The sequence below is a fragment of the Pipistrellus kuhlii genome, unplaced genomic scaffold (genome assembly GCF_014108245.1).
Source record: "Pipistrellus kuhlii isolate mPipKuh1 unplaced genomic scaffold, mPipKuh1.p scaffold_m20_p_17, whole genome shotgun sequence".
NCBI classification, from domain to species: domain Eukaryota; kingdom Metazoa; phylum Chordata; class Mammalia; order Chiroptera; family Vespertilionidae; genus Pipistrellus; species Pipistrellus kuhlii.
The window spans coordinates 17,010,513-17,028,114 of record NW_023425482.1 but is presented as its reverse complement, the minus strand read 5'-3'; the positions used below and the strand labels follow the sequence as shown (position 1 = coordinate 17,028,114).

Sequence of the window (17,602 nt, the reverse complement as noted above, 5' to 3'; positions counted from 1 at the left end):
CCAGCCCTCGGAGGTCTCTGTGCTCCTGGGGAAGGCACACGGGGAGTTTGGAGGAGGAACAGAACCCACGTGCCTGCCGGTCGGTCCAGGGGCTGAAAGAGGCGAGGGTGGAGCTGAAAATGGCTCCACGGAAACCTTCATCCCCCTGGGCAGGGACCCCTGGCTCCCCAGAGGACAGCCCCAGCCCAGGGGGTTGAGATCTCGTCCTCCCTCTTCTCCTGCCTCCTCACCCCACCCAGAGGAGATGCCCAAGGCCAGTCTCCTCTCCCAGTGGAGGTCCCCGTGCCATCTGCAGGGGGGAAAGAAGAGGAGCGCTTTGAAATTGAACTGGATCAAGATGAGCTACCTGAACCCCCTGAAGGAAAACGTGGACTCAGACCCAGATGTCGCCAAGGGCTGGGCAAGACGTTGCACGGACATACTTGAACGCAGGGGTGATAAGAGGGAACCCCCTTTATGTCTGTATCTCCGTGCTTTGAGGAGCTTGTCATGTCTGCAGGTGCCTGAGGTTTCGCAGCTCCTCAGCCATCTCCCCTCATGGTCTAGGACAAGGAGGAGGAGGACCACGCCCCCCCAGGACACAATCAGATGTCTTTACAGCGACTGGACGTACGTCCTGTTTGGTTAGGGGGTCACAGCCAGCCTAGCAGGTGTGCCAGGCAAGCATCGAGCCCATTTTAAAGATTAGAAAACCCGGGCCCAGCAAGGTTAACACCCAAGCAGGCCCCAGCAGAGGTGGGCGGCCGAGAACCCGCCGGCCCCTCCGGTGTCCACTCCCCAGGGCCAGGGCGTCCTTGTGGACCAGGTGAAGTCCCCGGATGACAAAGTCTTCCCAGATCCTGGCCACAGAGCAAGGGGTGCCCGTCCGTCCCTGGCCACACCCACTGTTCCAGGGCTGCCAGGGAGTCCAGCGGGTGGCTGGCTCCTCCCTTCCCCAGAGCGGGCAGATTGGATGCCATCTTCCCTTGGCACCTCCAGCCCACCAGCTGCATCCTGAAGGCTGCAGCCCAGAGATTCCCAACCCTTTTCATCTCAGGACACACACGAACTAATTACTGAAATTCTGTGGCACTCCAAAAAATACACTGCTTTCCGATCTGACAAGGAAAATAGGCACACTTTTGATTCAGCCACCCTGGGCGGCTATTGTTGTGTTGGCTGGTGTCATTATTTTATTTATTTATTTGACAACCTAGGGAGGGCAGTGGTCGGCAAACTCATTAGTCAACAGAGCTAACTATCAACAGTACGACGATTGAAATTTTTTTTGACAGCCAAAATTTTTTAAACTTAAACTTCTTCTAACGCCACTTCTTCAAATAGACTCGCCCAGGCCATGGTAGTTTTGTGGAAGAGCCAACCTCAAGGGGCCAAAGAACCACATGTGGCTCGTGAGCCGGCAGTTTGCCGACCACAGATCTAGGGGGAGAGAAGTCAGTGCCTCTGACTACGTAGTCAGGTATGTCATTTTTAAAAAATATATATTTTTATTGATTTTTTTTTACAGAGAGGAAGAAAGATGGATAGAGAGTTAGAAACATCGATGAAAGGGAATCATCGATCAGCTGCCTCTTGCACATTCCCTACCGGGGATGTGCCCGCAACCAAGGTACATGCCCTTGACTGGAATCGAACCTGGGACCTTTCAGTCCGCAGGCCGACGCTCTATCCACTGAGCCAAACCAGGTTCGGCAGGTATGTCACGTTTTAAAAATTTGTGCAGCGTACCTGGTGAAGTCGCTGCTGTGACCCAGCACCTAGCATTCATAAGAAGATCTACTGAACTTTGCCTTCTGCCTCAGACCCCCGAACCACTCCCCCTGGGTGGTGGGACCGGGGCGGCCTGCCGATGATGAGACGACGAGATGCAGAGCAGATGCCAAACAGCTTTCCAGCCAGCATCCACCGGGCGGAGGTCATGGGCAGAGCTCCTCAGAGCACCTGGTGCCCTTTGAGAGCATCAAAGAAAAAAAAAAAAAAAATCAGAAGCCCAGCCCGGTTCCTCCCTCCGCCTGGAAAGATTTCCTCCGGATAGGGTTTCTCTGGTCTTCCTAATGGCCAGGCCTGGCTGCCGGGGTGCCCGAGAGCAAGCCTTGCCTCCCAGAAAGGAGGATGAAAGGGATGCCGGAGCCCAGCAGTTTCCATGGAAACGGATCAGGTGGAGGGAGAAGAGAGAGTCCAGAGGAAGCCAGAGGATGGGAACAGGACTTCTGAGTAAACTTGATCTGAAGCCTGAGCATCTGTGGACAACGCGCCTGGGCCAGCAGGATAGCAACAGGAAGTGGAAGGACAGTAGCTGGGGGCCGTCCAGTGACCCCCTCCCCCAGTAGGTGGAGGGAGGCACTGGGGCTGAGAGCTCAGGCCCCTTTTTAGCCCTTGGTTCTGCAGTTATTCAGCAGTTCTGCCATGGGATGGCTGTGTGACTCCGGGCCAGGTGTGCACCTTCTCTGAGCTTTTATTTTTCTCACTAGAGGCCCGGTGCATGGATTCGTGCACCGGTGGGGTTCCTCGGCCTGGTCTGTGGGGATCGGGCTGAAACTGGCTCTCTGACATCCCCCGAGTGGTCCCGGATTGCAAGAGGGCACAGGCCAGGTGGAGGGCCTCTAGTATGCATGTAAGATCTTTGATTAATCTCTTCCCGCCTTCCCCCTTCCCCTCTTCCCTCTGAGATTCATCCATCTGTTCCATGTTCCCATGCCTGTGGTCTCCACTCCTGTGTTGAGCATCTGCCTCCTGGTGGTCAGTGCACGTCATAGCAACTGGTTGAGTGGTCGACTAATTGGTGGGACACTTAGCATATTACTCTTTTGTTATAGAGGATGAGGATAATGTTAGTAGCTTACTTGTACACTGTTGGTGAGCATTAAGAGTGGTAATGCATGTAAAGGATGAGGTAGTGCCTGGAACATAAGCCTTCCTATGTTATTACAGGTCAGAAAACTGAAGGTGATTGATAGGCCTAATCCAATCAGTGAAACCCCTCTCCCTGGACAAAATGGCCTCGCCTCTATATTTCCCTATTTCCAATGCCCAAGAGAAGAATCTGATTGGTCCAGTTCACCTTTCCATGTCAGACCATTCCACCTCCCGCCCCACCCCCCCAAATGAGTATTATTGGTGGAAATATATAAACATTGGTCTTTTAACATTCAGTATTATTTTGCATCAGTTTCAGGTGCACAGAACACTGGCTATACAGTCACATACTTTTCAAAGTGCTCCCCTGGTATTCCCAGGCCCACCTGGCCCCGTACGTAGTATCACATTATTATACCCTGGCTGTGCTTACATCCCCACGACTATCGTGCAACCACCAGTCTGTACTCCTCAGTCCTTTCTCCCAGTCCTCAGCCCCCCTCCCCACTGGCAACCACCCGTCTGCTCTCCTTATCTGTGAGTTTGTTTCAATGTTGTTCATTTGTTTCGTTCTTTCGGTTCCACACATAAGTGAAATGATACGGTATTTGTCTTTCCCTGGCAGTGCTGATATCAGGCGTTTAAATCATAGGTTGCTGCCCAGCTGCACATGGCACCCACCCGTTGACCCACTTGGCTGTGGCTGGGGGCAGGGGCAGGGGGTGAGGGGAATGGGGTGAGGTGGATGGGGCAGGGGCAGGGGGTGAGGAGGATGGGGTGAGGTGGATGGGGCAGGGGCAGGGGGTGAGGAGGATGGGATGAGGTGGATGGGGCAGGGGCAGGGGGTGAGGAGGATGGGGTGAGGTGGATGGGGCAGGGGGTGAGGTGGATGGGTGAGGTGGATGGGGCAGGGGCAGGGGGTGAGGTGGATGGGGCAGGGGCAGGGGGTGAGGAGGATGGGATGAGGTGGATGGGGCAGGGGCAGGGGGTGAGGTGGATGGGTGAGGTGGATGGGGCAGGGGCAGGGGGTGAGGTGGATGGGGCAGGGGCAGGGGGTGAGGTGGATGGGATGAGGTGGATGGGGCAGGGGCAGGGGGTGAGAAGGATGGGGTGAGGTGGATGGGGCAGGGGCAGGGGGTGAGGTGGATGGGTGAGGTGGATGGGGCAGGGGCAGGGGGTGAGGAGGATGGGGTGAGGTGGATGGGGCAGGGGCAGGGGGTGAGGTGGGCAGGGCAGAGATGGGCTGTTTCCCTTAGAGACAGTGGATGCTCAGTCACTTTAGTGGTGGGTGCTCCATGTGGGAAACTCGAACACGTGGTGGGACATGTTTGCTGTAAATCTGGGTGAAAAACATTCTGACAATGAGTCCAAATGTCAAAGGGAGAGCTGAGGGGTGGGCTGACTTCTACAATGGGTTGGCAAGTTTTTGTTTTGTTTTTTTTGTTGTGTGTGTGTGTGTGTGTTAAACGGCCCTATAGCACATTTTTTGGCTTTATGGGCACAGGGTCTCTGTCTCAGTAAGTCAACTTGGCAGTTGTAGTGCAAAAGCAGCCACAAACAATACCTAATACACGAACAGAGCTGTTTTAATGAAACCTTATTTACAAAAGCATGTGGTGGGCCAGATTTGGGCTGTGGAACGTCCGTAGTTTGCTGGCCCCTGATCTAGTCGAATGGAATCTTCTCAAACCTCTGCAAGCTTTAGTTTCTTCTGTGAAATCAGGACCCCAGTGAACCTGTGGTCGAAGGATTGTTGTGACGATTCAGTGAAATGATGGCTGCACATCGCTTAGGTAGATGCTGGCTGCTTTATCCCCTTGATCGTGCGGTGGGATCTCAGGAGAGCTGGGTTCTGGATCACCAGGCTGCGATATGGATCTGGAAGAGACCCTTTTGCCAGCTGAGCTAGGCGCTGATGACCCCTCTCTCCAGAAGGTGGGATGGGGTCCCCAAAGGAAGGGGTTGGAGGGTGTGGAGAAGGCAAGGCTCAGGCAAGGGCCGCGAAGGGAAATAGAGCTGCGAGTGAAACTGAATCGGTCAGACCGCTGCTGAGGCTGGCTTGGCCTCTGCTTGGGGACCTGGCCAGGAGCCCTGGGCTCGATTTGCAAACAAACCTCCGTTTCCTGCCAGAACGGGACTTCCTGGTGGCCAGGAACTTGGCTCCTTTCACCAAGGATAGGAAAAAGGGTCCCTAGAGAGCAGTGCCCCAGTTCCAGGCTGCTCCGGGAGGAAGCAGGGACGTTGGCCTGTGGAGCTAAAAGATAAGCGCCGCATTCCGTTCATTCATGAAATCGTTTACATGGACTTTGTGGGTGAGGTCAGAAATTATGGGTGAGCCACCTGCTTTGAGCTGGGTGCTGTACTAGGCCCTGGGGACTCAAGGGTGAGCAAAACCATGGAATAATGCCCCGAGACGCCTCCCCTGGGGAGTTCAGAGTTGAGAGCGGGGAGACAGGTATTGTCCAAACCACACAAGTGAGCAAAGAAGTGCAAACAGGATGAACCATGGGAGTCCTGTAAGTGTTTCCCATTTACCCAGGAGAAGGAAGGTTCCTGAGACTTAAACCCTTGGGCAAAAGCTCCATGGAGGAGGGATGCAAGAAGGCCAGTGGGACTGCAGTGTAGAGGGGAGACAGGTGAGCATTGGCCAGGGTCCATCTCTAGGGGGAAGGGGGCAGCTCCCTTCTGCCAAGGGCAACACTCTGGAGAAGGGTGCAGGTGTGACAGGCTACCAGCTGACTCTGCAGCAGCTGTGAGGGGGTGGGAGCTCTGGCCCAGGGGCGGGGACTGGGGGAGGCCCCTACAGCTGCTGCTGCCCTCCAGTCAGGACCAGGGGCCGAGAGGAGTCTGGACGGGGAGAGAGGAGGCAGCCACTCTGGGGCAAAATCCGAACTATGAACCGGTTACTAATTAATCTGCATTCTTAACTGGTTAAGAGTTAATCCACATTATTAACCAGTTAATACGGATTTTGTAATCAAAGAAAACACGATAATTTCAAGAGAAACATCAAAAGTTCTTTATTCAAAGTAATGTCCATCCCTAGCTACACATTTCCCCCGTCTTTCAGGTAATTTGTGGATACCGTCCCAATAGAACTTTTCTTGTTTTGAGGCAAACCATTCAGAGACCCAATTTTCCACTTCTTTGTGTGTTTTGAAGTGCTGCTCAGAAAGTATGTGTGCCATCGATCGGAACAAGTGATAATCTGAAGGAGCAAGGCCTGGTGAATACGGCAGTGGGTTAATACTTCCCAGGCAAGATCTTTTAACGTGCCTTTAACTGGTTTTGAAGTGTGTGATGGTGCGACATCATGAGGCAAAATTACTTTGCTGTGTCTTCTGGCCCAGTCTGGTAGTTTTACGATCAAAGTGTGGTTCAAATTGATTATTTTTTGCAGATAGTGATCAGTATTAACAGTTTTACCTGGTTTTAGAAGTTCATAATACAACACACCTTCCTGATCCCACCAAACGCAGAGCATTGTCTTCTTTCCAAAGAGATGTGGCCTTGAAGGTGATGTTGATGATTGACCTGGACCAACCCATGATTTTGGCATTTGGGATTCTCAAAATAAATCCACTTTTCATTGCCAATCACAATTCGATGCAAAAAAAGACCATTTCGTGCCGTTGAAACAACATTTTACTGATGACTTTCGGTTTTCCATTTGTCTTCCGTTCAGTTGAAGTGGCACCCATTTTCCTTCCTCTAAAATCTTTCCCACCTTAACCAGTTTGGCTCAGTGGGTAGGACATCGGCCTTCGGACTCAAGGGTCCCAGGTTCGATTCTGGTCAAGGGCATGTAATCTTGATTTCGGGCACATACCCAGTAGGGAGTGTGCAGGAGGCAGCTGATCGATGTTTCTAACTCTCTATCTCTTTCTTTCTGTAAAAAAATCAATGAAATATATTTTAAAATCTTTTCCATTGCTTGTAAACAATCAGAAATTGTTTGCTGAGCAACATTTACTCTTTCTGCAAGTCGTTTTTGAGTTTGACATGCATCTTCATCCAATAATGCTTGTAACTGTTGGTCTTCCAACTTTTTCAGTTGACCTGGATGTTCTTTGTCTTTCACATCGAAATCATCACTTTTAAAGCATTTAAACTAGTGTCCACAAGTATCTTGAGATGGAGCATGTTCACCACAAGCTTCCCAAAGTGTACGGTAACTTTCAGTGGCACTTTTCTTCAAAACAAAGTAATGAATTAAAACTTCCCACAGACACTTTTTTTTTTGGCATGAAATTTGACATTTTTAATCGTAAAAATATCTATGATGTTAACACCTTCAGCAAACTTGACATATGACGTTTCGAAGCTTGTTGTCAATACAACAAAATAGCATATATATATATCAAGTCGCATATATATCAACATAGGTGTCACTTCATCTATTGGAAAAAAATCCGCGTTATTAACCGGTACACCTAGTACACCGGGCAGATCCAAGGGTGCTCCCCGACCCTGCCACTCCCCAGCAGGGGGACGGGGCACTGAGGAAGATTATCCTGGGGAACAAGGAACCCGTGTCTTCCTTGTGCCTCTGAGTGACTCATGACCTTGCAAAGTTCCATCCTTTGTCACCCTCACTAGCGTGGAGGTAGGAACCCTATCTGTTGTGTTCATCACGTTCCCCTTGCTTTCAGCAGTTTGTGACACATATGCCCCCCGTGAATAATGGTGGAAGGAAGGAGAGAAGACGGGGTGGGAGGGAGGACAAGAGGGAAGGATGGAGGGATGGAGGAAGGAAGGACGGAAGGATGGGCCGCAGAACGGAGGAGGATGTTTCTGTTTCGAACTTTATAGCAGCGGGACCCTCTGGAATGATCCCTGAGCTAGAACCGATCCCTGGCCGTACCCTGGCCAGCTCCATGTGCCATCCAGTGCCAGGCAGCGGGCCAGGTAGGCAGCTGCTCGCCCCGTGGGGGGGCCGCACCGGCTGGTGAGGAGGCGCGGCCTGGCTGCTGTCCTCGCTCCCATTCATTAATCCCGGCCTAGTTCACGGCTGCGCCCTGCCCTCCCTGCCTCCTGGCCACGTCAGGGAATCCCCTCACAGGCAGGCCGCAGGCTGGGGTGCAGGGTGGGTGGGCCTGGGCCCCAAGAGAGGCCAAAGGGGGGGTGCTTCCTAGCACCTTCAGCTCCTGCTCTGATTGCGGGGGTCGGTCATAGGAGCCAGGAGCCCTGGCAGGGCCTGCCCTGCCTGTGCTGGACAGTGATGGAGGGGGAGGTAGATCCAGAGGAAGAGAGGAAGGAGGGAGAGGGATAGAAAGGGGCAGGGAGTTGTTTTTTGTTTGTTTGTTTGTTTAATATATATTTTATCGATTTCTTACAGAGAGGAGAGAGAGGGATAGAGCGTTAGAAACATCGATGAGAGAGAATCCCCTACTGGGGATGTGCCCGCAATCAAGGTACATGCCCTTGATCAGAATTCAACCTGGGACCTTCCAGTTGGCAGGCGGACGCTCTATCCACTGAGCCAAACCGGTTTCAGCTCGAGTGTGGTTTACCGGGAGTCACAGAGCCAGTTCCTGAGGTCTGGGCCTCCAGGCTCACTGCCCATGGTAGATGCCAATGGCGCCGGCCAAGGTGCCCTCTAACATGGGAACCCCCCCACCCCAGCTGCTGTGAATGTTGGTGCTGTCAAGGGCTCAAAGCGGCACCCACCCCCCACCTCCTGTCCACAGGCCACACAGTGGGACAGCCCAGAGCCAGCGGTGAGAGCGCTCCGAGGTACCATCCATACCCCAGAGCAGCAGGGCAGGCTGAGGCCACACTCTCACGAAAGTGCATCTTTGCCTGGCTTCTTCTCCTGCCCCTTCCTTCTCCCCTGGCTCCTCCAGGTTCCCCCTGAGCGCGTCCCCCCCCCCCCCTCCTCCCCACAGGAGCTCACCTGCTTTTAGAGCAGGCAGAATTGTTATTTTTATTAACGGAGGCGGGATGTCTAAAATCAGATGGCGATAACCATACTAACAAATACCGCTGGTAACGTGGGAGCGGTGCCCCAGAAGGGTGGCAGATGGAACCCTCGGGGCACGACGCCTCGGGGGCGGGCTGGGGCGGGGAAAGGCAGATGGAACCCGCCAGGGGCTCCCTTCTCAGTCAACTGGCATGCGCCCCGCGGCCACTGTTCCATAGCCGCCCGCCTGCCAGCCCATTTGTCACCCTGTCATCTCCTCCACGCTGGAGAGCAGACCCCCGGGGATCCAAAGCCCACAGAACAGGGAGTCCCCCTCCTCCAGTTCCAGCCAGAGGAGCGGAGGCAGGGATGGCGCATAGCAAGGGGCGTCCAGGGCTGGTCCTTGGGAGGGGACCTGCGAGCCAGACGGGGAAGATGCACATTGTGAGGTCCACGGAGAGCGGGGGGCCGGCGAGCTCTGGCTCTCGGGCAGACGAGCCCCCCTCTGTGTCTGCACGGCCGGCTGGCTGAGGGTGCGTCTCACGTTGGTCAATGTTTGGGAAAAATGAAAAGGAGGATAGCCTTTTATGAAAACCCTAGGAGACTCAGATGTTACTGGGACACAGCTACGCCCAACTCGTTTGCTTATCGCCTGCGGCCGCTCTGAGGCTGACAAGGCAGCCTGGAGTGACTTCAAAGGACTCTGCAGAGCCCCCCCTGGCTCACAGCATCGGCTGACCGAGGAGGGCAGAGAGGGTAGCTGCCTCTTCCCTGCTTAACCGCCTTCTCCACCCCCCCAACCCCCCACCCCCCGCCCCAGTCCCCCGCCATGCCATCTCTTTTCAGCAACCCCGCCCTTCAAAACGCTTGGCACTGTCTTAGCACTTGGCTAACGCCCGGGGAAGAAGCTGATGAATAAAGTCACACTCAGGTGGTGGTGGCGCAATGGGTGGCACCCCTTTCCCCCAGGAGATGGGCTGAAGGGATACATCTTGGTGTGGCGGTGTTTGAGGAACGGTGGATGGTGTGTGTGTGTGTGTGTGTGTGTGTGTGTGTGTGTGTGAGAGAGAGAGAGAGAGAGAGAGAGAGAGAGGGAGAGAAAGAAACGTGTGTAACCACAAAGGGTGGAAGCTGCAGAGGCCTGGCCCAGAGGAGACAGAGGAAAAGGTTCTTTGGGAGGCAGTGGTATGAGCAGCCGGGCCCTCTGAGGACAGGCCCGAGGAAGTGGCTGGGGTGGGAGGGAGGGAGGGGGGTGAGGGGATAGGGGGTGGGCGTGGGGGAAGGTGGAAGGGAGATGCTAGCCCTGTGGGGTGCAAGGCTCCTCTGATGATCAGCTGGCACCGGAGGACGTGGACTCTGGGAACAAGCGGGGACAGTGGGGGCACCACCTCGACGCCCAGGCGCTGCCCGGAGGTCCCACCCCCGCGGCTGGGCCAGAGGACCCCTGACGCCGGCTTTAAGCCTCTGGGGCAAGGAGAGGCTTGGCGAAGGGGAGCGACACGTCACACTGGCAGCTGCTGGGGGTTAGTGGGGGTGTCTCTCTCTCTTTCTCTGGGCCCCCATTTTCCCTTCTCACGAGGACACCGGTCAGGTGGAATGAGGGTCCGCGGGGACACGTGCTCGGGGCACCAGCTGGCTGCCTTTGTGTGGCAGCACGCGCTGTCCTCCTCCCCTCACTGCTGCTGCTGCTGCTGCTGCTGCTGGATTGAAGGGCGGTCACAGCTGGAGGCAGAGCCCATCCCGCAGCCGGTGGCCTCCGCCCTCGTGGCTTCAGGCCCTCATGGGCTGGACGGCTGCGACGGGGTTTCACCCAGCCGGCCACCCCCGCTTCCTGTTCTCCAAGTGACCTCCCTACCAGAACCAGGGTGCGCTTCCCCACATGCCAGCTGTTCTGGGCTGAACTGTGACCCCCCCCCCCCCCCCAAATCCATATGCCGAAGTCCCAACCCCCAGTACCCCAGGCATGCATGACTGTATTTGGGGATAGAACCTGGAAGGAGGTAATTAAATCAACACGAGGCCGTCCCAGTGGGCCCTCGTTCCATCTGACTGGTGTCCTCACAGAGAGAGGCACCCGCACTAACTCCCAGCGGCTGCCAATGACATGCCATTCCCCAGCCTGGCAGCCCAGAGGTAGCGGCTTCAATTCCTGGTCAGGGCACTTGCCTAGGTGATGGGCTTGGTCCCTGCTGGGGGCGGCAGGAGGGGGGTGCAGGAGGCAGCCAATGGACGTTTCTCTTTCATCAATGTTTCTCTTTCTCTCTCCCTCTCCCTCTTTTAAAAAAAAAGATCAATAAAACACATGAAAAAAGTAAGACTTCTCCCCCCCCCTCCCCCTTGCCCACCTCCCGATAAGAAGGGCCCTGAGGGATGTTACATGCTGATTTCCCAAATGCCAGCCCAGCCCCCGCCTTCCCCCTCTGCTCCCCCCTGGGGACAAAGACTGTGCTTCATTTCTCTGAGGCCCCGGAACTCAGCACACGGGCGGGCAGCGCTGAGGACCGCGCTGGGCGCTGGGCCGGGCCCCTCACCTGCATGAGCTCACCCAGCGCTGGCAGCTGTGAAGAGGCCTCCGACACTGCCTCTTCCCAGGCTGCAGCAAGGCGGAAACATGTCAACGCGGCTCCAGGGCGTGGGCAGGGACTGGGGCACCGGCGCCTCCTGCAGGCTCGGCTTCTCCTGGGTTTACACCTGCTCCTTTTTCAGGGACCTCGGAGCCAGGGGCTCCGAGGGGGCCAGGCTGAGGCTGAGGTGTTATCCGATGTCACACCCTGGCCTGGTCTCCTCCTCCTCCGGGCCCTGGTCCCTCCGGCCCCTGGCTGGTTCCTCTAGGCCACATGTGTCAAACACAAGGCCCGCGGGCCAAATCCGTCCCGCCAGGCCTTGCAATGTGGCCCGCACCGCGCTGTCATCACTGCACTCCGCTGCGTTTCCATTACAATGACAGCTTATGACTGTTCAGTAAACCATTCGGCCCGCAATTTAGGCTGGATTTTAGATTTTGGCCCCTTCTCTGATTGAGTTCGACACCCCTACTCTAGGCAGCACGTCCTTGTTAAATCCCTCTCTCCTGAACGCTTGCCTCAAGGGCTGCATCGGGGAGAGTCGGTCCTAAGCCTGGGTTGACAACCTTTCCCTGCGGAGGGCCATATAGTGACTATTTAGGAAACATTTCAGGCTTTGCAGGCCACATAGCCTCTGTGCTAACGACGCAGTTCTGCCATTGTAGCAGGAAAGGAGCCCTAGGCCGTATGTCAAGGAACGTACTTGGTTGTGTTCCAATAAAACTTTATTTACAGAAACAGGAGGTAGGCGCTTTTTAGTCTGGGGGCTCGTGGTATGCTGACCTTTGACGGAAGGCAGCCGGGGGAGGCCCGGGGCTGTCTCACCCCCGTTGTTTTCCACAAGGTACAGAGAAGGTACAAACCTTCTGAGGTCCCACCCTATCCCTAACCCTAACCCTAACCCTACATCAGGGGTCTAGTAAGCGAGTGGCTTCAGGTGCTGTCCAGGGTGGAAGAGAAGGGGGTGCAGGTGAGGAAGTCCTGGTTGGCTTCCCTCCCCTCCATTTCCAGGAGGACCAGTAGGGAAGGGGGGGCGGGGGACGCGTCGCCCCTAAAGTTCTGGGTGACTTTCACGAAGTTATGGATCGGTCCCTGTGCTCCCCGGGAGCCCTGGGTGGACTGAGAAAGACTCTGGGATCCTCTGTGACACCTACGTGTGGGAAAGGCTTTAAAAATAGCAGCGGGGCTTTGACAAGCCGAGTGCTAATTACCCGATGCTCCGGCACCCCGGCCGGCCGCTGTGCCCGCGGGATCGTGATGTCCTGGGTGAGAAGCGAGGTGCGGCTGCCCGCGCGCCCGCATTGCCAGCTCAGGCCAGGGAGCCTCTCGCTGGAGGATATATCTCACCTGAGGATATTTTTCCACTGATTTTTTTTTTTTTTTAAGAGAGAGTGGAAGGGAGGGGGAGAGACAGAGAGAGAGAGAAGCATCGAGGTGAGAGAGACACATCCACGGGTTGCCTCCTGAATGCATCCCCACCAGGGCCCCGGCTGGGGATCGAGCCTGCAACCAAGGTCTGAGGTGCGTGCCCTTGACCAGAATAGAAACCGGGACCCTTCCGTCCGAGGGCCGACGCTCTGTCCACGGAGCCAAACCAGCTAGAACCTGGGCTCTTTGAACTGAGAGGGGAGCCGGGCAGCCGGAAGCCCGTGGTGAGCACCCGGGGACCGCCCCTTTCTTCTTGAGCTGCATCTCTCCCCTCTCACCCTCACTCTCCATGCTCCGGCCGCATTGACTTGCCTGAATGCTCGCTTGCCCATCCTGGGCTCTTTGCATCCGCTGTTCTTTCCCTCCCCGAGCACCTTTCCTCAGGCCTGTCCAGTCCCCCACCCCATCCCAGTTCACTCCTGCTCACCCTGCAAGGCCCAGCTTAGGTTTCACCCGAAAGACCTGTAACCCCCTTCCCGGGCCTGGTACCCCTCCCCCTGTCCTTATCATCGTCTTTCTCACACTGCGTGCTGCTTCTCTGGCTTCCCATCCACCTCCCTCCACGCCTGCCCAGGTGAGCATGGGACTCTGAGGTGCTTGCCCTCTACCCTCAGGGCCTTGCCTGACACACAGAAGGTGCTCAGGGCAGTGAGTGCATTAACGATGATGATGCGGGCACCGGAAGGGTCAGTGAGGGGACACCTTCAGGTGGGATGCGCTGTGGTCATGCGGTCCATCGGTGCCAGGGCCTGGAATCTCGGGCCCATCTCTCAGGCCAGACACCGCCGTGGCTTCTGAATGGAGCATCCTCATGTGTCTGGGGAGTGACATTCTCTGTTCGGCATTGCAGCCCTGTCAGATTCCAAAGCTTCAGCCAGTTTCTATAAATGTGAGCATTTTAATTGGGCAGCGGCTGCCATGGTAACCGGCTACATCTCAGAACTCGGGGACCGGCCAGAGATCAGATAACTTTTAAGTGGCGCCGTTTGAATGAAGCTGGTGTTGGGAAGCTCAGCAATGAGAGCCGACTTTGCCCAGGGCCCCCGTGGAACAGGGGCATCTAGGCCTTTTTCTGGTCATGTCTGTGTGTCCCCAGCTGATCCTCCTGGATCCCGGGTGGTGTAGGGCCCAGCTGAGGCCGGCTGAGACTCCTGTGGGTGATAAGGCTGGAGGGGAGGGGTGGGTTATCCAGGGAAGGAAGGTCACATTCACCTTTATATTCTGTTCCAAACAAACTTCCACATAACTACCCACACTCGTGGGCACGTCCCCCCTGCAGCTTTATTAAGTGACAGGACAATGTTTATTATTATTAGTTTTTAAATCTTCACCTGAGATATTTTTTTCCCATTGATTTTTAGAAAGAGTGGAAGAGAGAGGGAAAGGCAGAGAGAAATGCCCATGTGAGAGAAACACATCGGCTGGTTGCCTCCTGCATGCGCCCTGACCAGGGCCCGGGCTGGGAAGGAGCCTGCAACCAAGGCACATGCCCTTGGTTAGAATCGAACTCAGGACCCTTCGGTCCATAGGCTGAAGCTCTATCCACTGAGCCAAACCGACTGGGGCCAGGACAATGTTTTTGAAGCATGAACTACTACTGTTTCCCGTGTGGCATTTTTTTTTTTCACCCCATTCAGACTGCCCGGCATATGGTCCAAGTGTGTGCAGCGCCCACAGCTGGGTGTATGCACACAGCTGCTCAGTCATGCGCTACCCGAGTCCACCCAGGCTGGCCCATGCACGATGCTCAGGACCTGGGGAAGGATGTGTCAGCAAAGGTGAAAGGAGTTGCTTCTATGACTTTGCATTTCAAGAGTCTTGGCCTTAGAACAAAAGGAACTTGGGAATATCGACAAAAGGATGAGAGGATGCAAAATAACTAAGAACAGGACTTCTTCTTCCCGGTTTATTTAGTTATTTATTTAAAAAATATGTTTTTATTGATTTCAGAGAGAAAGGGAGAGAGAGAGAGAGAGAGACATCCATGATGATGAAGCCCTGATCCGCCACCTCATGGATGCTCCACGCTGGGGATCCAGCCCGCAACCCGCCCATGTGCCCATGACCCTTTACTGAACTGTGGACTCCTGGCTCATACATAGGTGGATGCGCAACCACTGAGCCATGCCGGCCGGACCAGTCCCAGTTTAAATAGAGAAAGGTTCCTTGTTGAGCTGTCTGAGGGAAATAAGTGCATGGAAGTTTGTGGCTCTTGAGAAGAGGGCCTTGTGCTCTGCTTCCTGGGCCAGGGCCAAGGCCAAGGGCAAGGGGAAGGATAAGGTTAGGGCAGGGGCATGTAGCAAAGACCTCAAGTCTGTTGGCAGCATCCAAGCGTCTCAGAGACTCGTGCCCGATTCCCAGGGGGAGCTCTAGGGAAGCCAGGGCTGCATGGGAAATCTAGGCAGACAGGGCCCCCCCCGGGGGTGGGGGGACGGAGACAGGGTTTCAGTGCTGTGGACAGAGCATTCGAGCTGGGAGGGAGCTGCAGGAGCAGGATGGGCAATGGCAGAGCAGCCTCCTGTGAGGACCACGAACGAGGGCGGAGGGGGTGAGGGCTGGATCTGAGGCGGTCTGAGCAGATGGGAGAGCAAGAAGCAACTGTCCCTCCACCTCCGCCCCTCTGCGCGTATGGAACTTAGACGCAAGTGTGTGGGGAGGTGGAGTTGGGGGTTCCTACATGTGGCCAAGATTCACCGTCTGTTTTTTTCGGTGGGATGAGAGATCAGAATGGAGATTAGGTTGCATTGAAGAAAAAAAAAAAAAAGGTAACGTTTCTTGCGCTCAATCCTGAGTCTTGCGTGCAAGATTTGTCCCATAATAACACATTGTCAGAGAGTCTCGGAAGCAGCCTGTTGGCCGTCACTGGCTCATGCGAGTGGTTGTGAGCACCAGGGTTCTAGTTATCACCTGGGGAGCATGCATGAACACACGTGTGCACTTTTAGAGACAAGATCTCTCCCTCGGGGCTGGTCTGTATTCCATCGGTGCGATCGGTGCCTAAAAAGAAACCAGTGAGACTCTTTCTTAGCTGAATTTGTTGTGTGTTTTCGGGAACATGTCTTGCCCTTTTTCCTGTTTCTTTATCTATAAAAAAAAATGGGTACATTTCTCCTCTTCTTGTGAGTGACTCTGAACATCCAGCCTCTCAGAGGAGTGATCTTAAAGCTGTTCACGAAGGAGCATTCCATGGCTTTTGTTTTAAAAGGGAGCCCTTGCCACTTAGAAATTCATGCTTGAGTATTAATGGATAAAATAAGGATGATGATAAGGATAATAAAATCAGCGACCTGTAGGAGGAAGGAAGGAACATGTGGAGGGAACAGGGTCCAAGCTGAACTGCTTAGAATGGACCTTTTTTGGAGCTTCAACTTTGGAATAGTGTAAACATTTTACATTTTATAAAACAAAATTAACAAAACAAAACAAAAAAAAAAGGAGTAATCATACCTGCCCCCTGAAGGAAATGGGAGAAACCGAGAAACATAGACCTCGTTGTGTATCAAGTTGTAGGCACACAAAGAAAAATGATTCCAAATGACTATTTATTGATTGAAATGTTGTAATTGATTTTTATGGAGAGGGGGGGGGAGAAACATCAGTGGAAGAGCGAAACATCGCCTTCCATGGCTCCCACACCAGAGATCTAGCCCACAACCAGGCATGCACCCAACCAGAACCAACCCGGCAGTATTTGGTGCCCAGGACAACGCCCAACCCATTGAGCCAACTGACAAGGCTCAAATGACTTTTAAGACACAGTAGTTCAACGTTACATATTTAGTGGAATACGTTCTAAGTACAAAAGAACAAAAATGCATCTTAAACTCTTTTCAGTAAAAATATTGTATCAGAAATAACATTGGTGTTGTTATTCAAAACTATTTCAAAACACATACATAGTAAAATTGAGCAAATAAGTAATGATGCTAATAGAAACCAAAATTATCAGCATAGGAGAGGAGATACAACTATGAAATTAAAGACTTCAAGTCAAAATTCTATAACTTAAATTTTGAATGGGAAATAGTTTAAATTTATGATATAGTTTCTCTTTTAACACACACACACACACACACACACACACACACACAGAGTTTGTATTTTCTATATCTGTAAACCTTAAAAGCCTGGATCAATGACCAATTTCATAGCAATGGGCAGGCCAGGAGCCAGTTTATAGTTCCTCCCCACCCCCTCCAAACCATTATCCACTTACAGGGGGCATTTCAACAAAAGGCAGTGTGTGGGCTTGTTTAGGTCCTCCCCCGAGCAGAACAACGTTAAAGAAATATTTATAAAATGATCAGGAAAATATGAAGACTTAATTTGACATTTGATGAACTTAAGAAATTATGATAATTGTGTTTGGCTGTGTTTTTAAACAGAGACCTTATCTCTTTAAGATATATCCTGACGTAGTCACAGATGACAACTCTTGGATTTGCCTCAGAAGAATCCATAGGACTGAGGGGAAAAGCGTGTGGAGGCAGAGAAGAAAAGAGATTGGACAAGTTTTCATCATTGGTTACAGGGGGATTCATTATACTATTCTCTGGTACTATTGAATATGTTTGAACATTTCCATCAAGACATGTTTTTTTTTCAGGTGGAAAGAAAAGGAGGAGGAGACAGAGGGGTGCATGCTGTAGACCTTGCAAGTTGCAGGAATCTTAGGTTGTCCTCAAAGAGAGAAGCCCAGGTACCTCCAAGGAGCACAGCCGTGTCCCTCTGCCCCAAAAGTCACAGTGCCTCCAGGGCAGGAGAACAGATGCTCGGAGGGTGACCTAGGCATTGATTCAGAAGTCCTGGCAGTGAATTGGATAATCCACTTAGAGGCAGCTGGCTGAGCGGG

The 17,602-nt window shown here is 53.6% G+C and overlaps 1 protein-coding gene across 1 annotated transcript in view; it reads right to left on the bottom strand.

The window, feature by feature from the left end:
• The window catches only part of CALB2 (calbindin 2), a 37,110-nt gene extending 26,729 nt beyond the window's left edge, over positions 1 to 10,381 (bottom strand). Inside the window, exon 1 of the mRNA XM_045582715.1 lies at positions 10,375 to 10,381. The gene's annotated coding sequence lies outside the window, so the exon portion shown is untranslated. The remainder of the gene's footprint in view (positions 1 to 10,374) is intronic.
• Between the last annotated feature and the right edge of the window lie 7,221 nt (positions 10,382 to 17,602).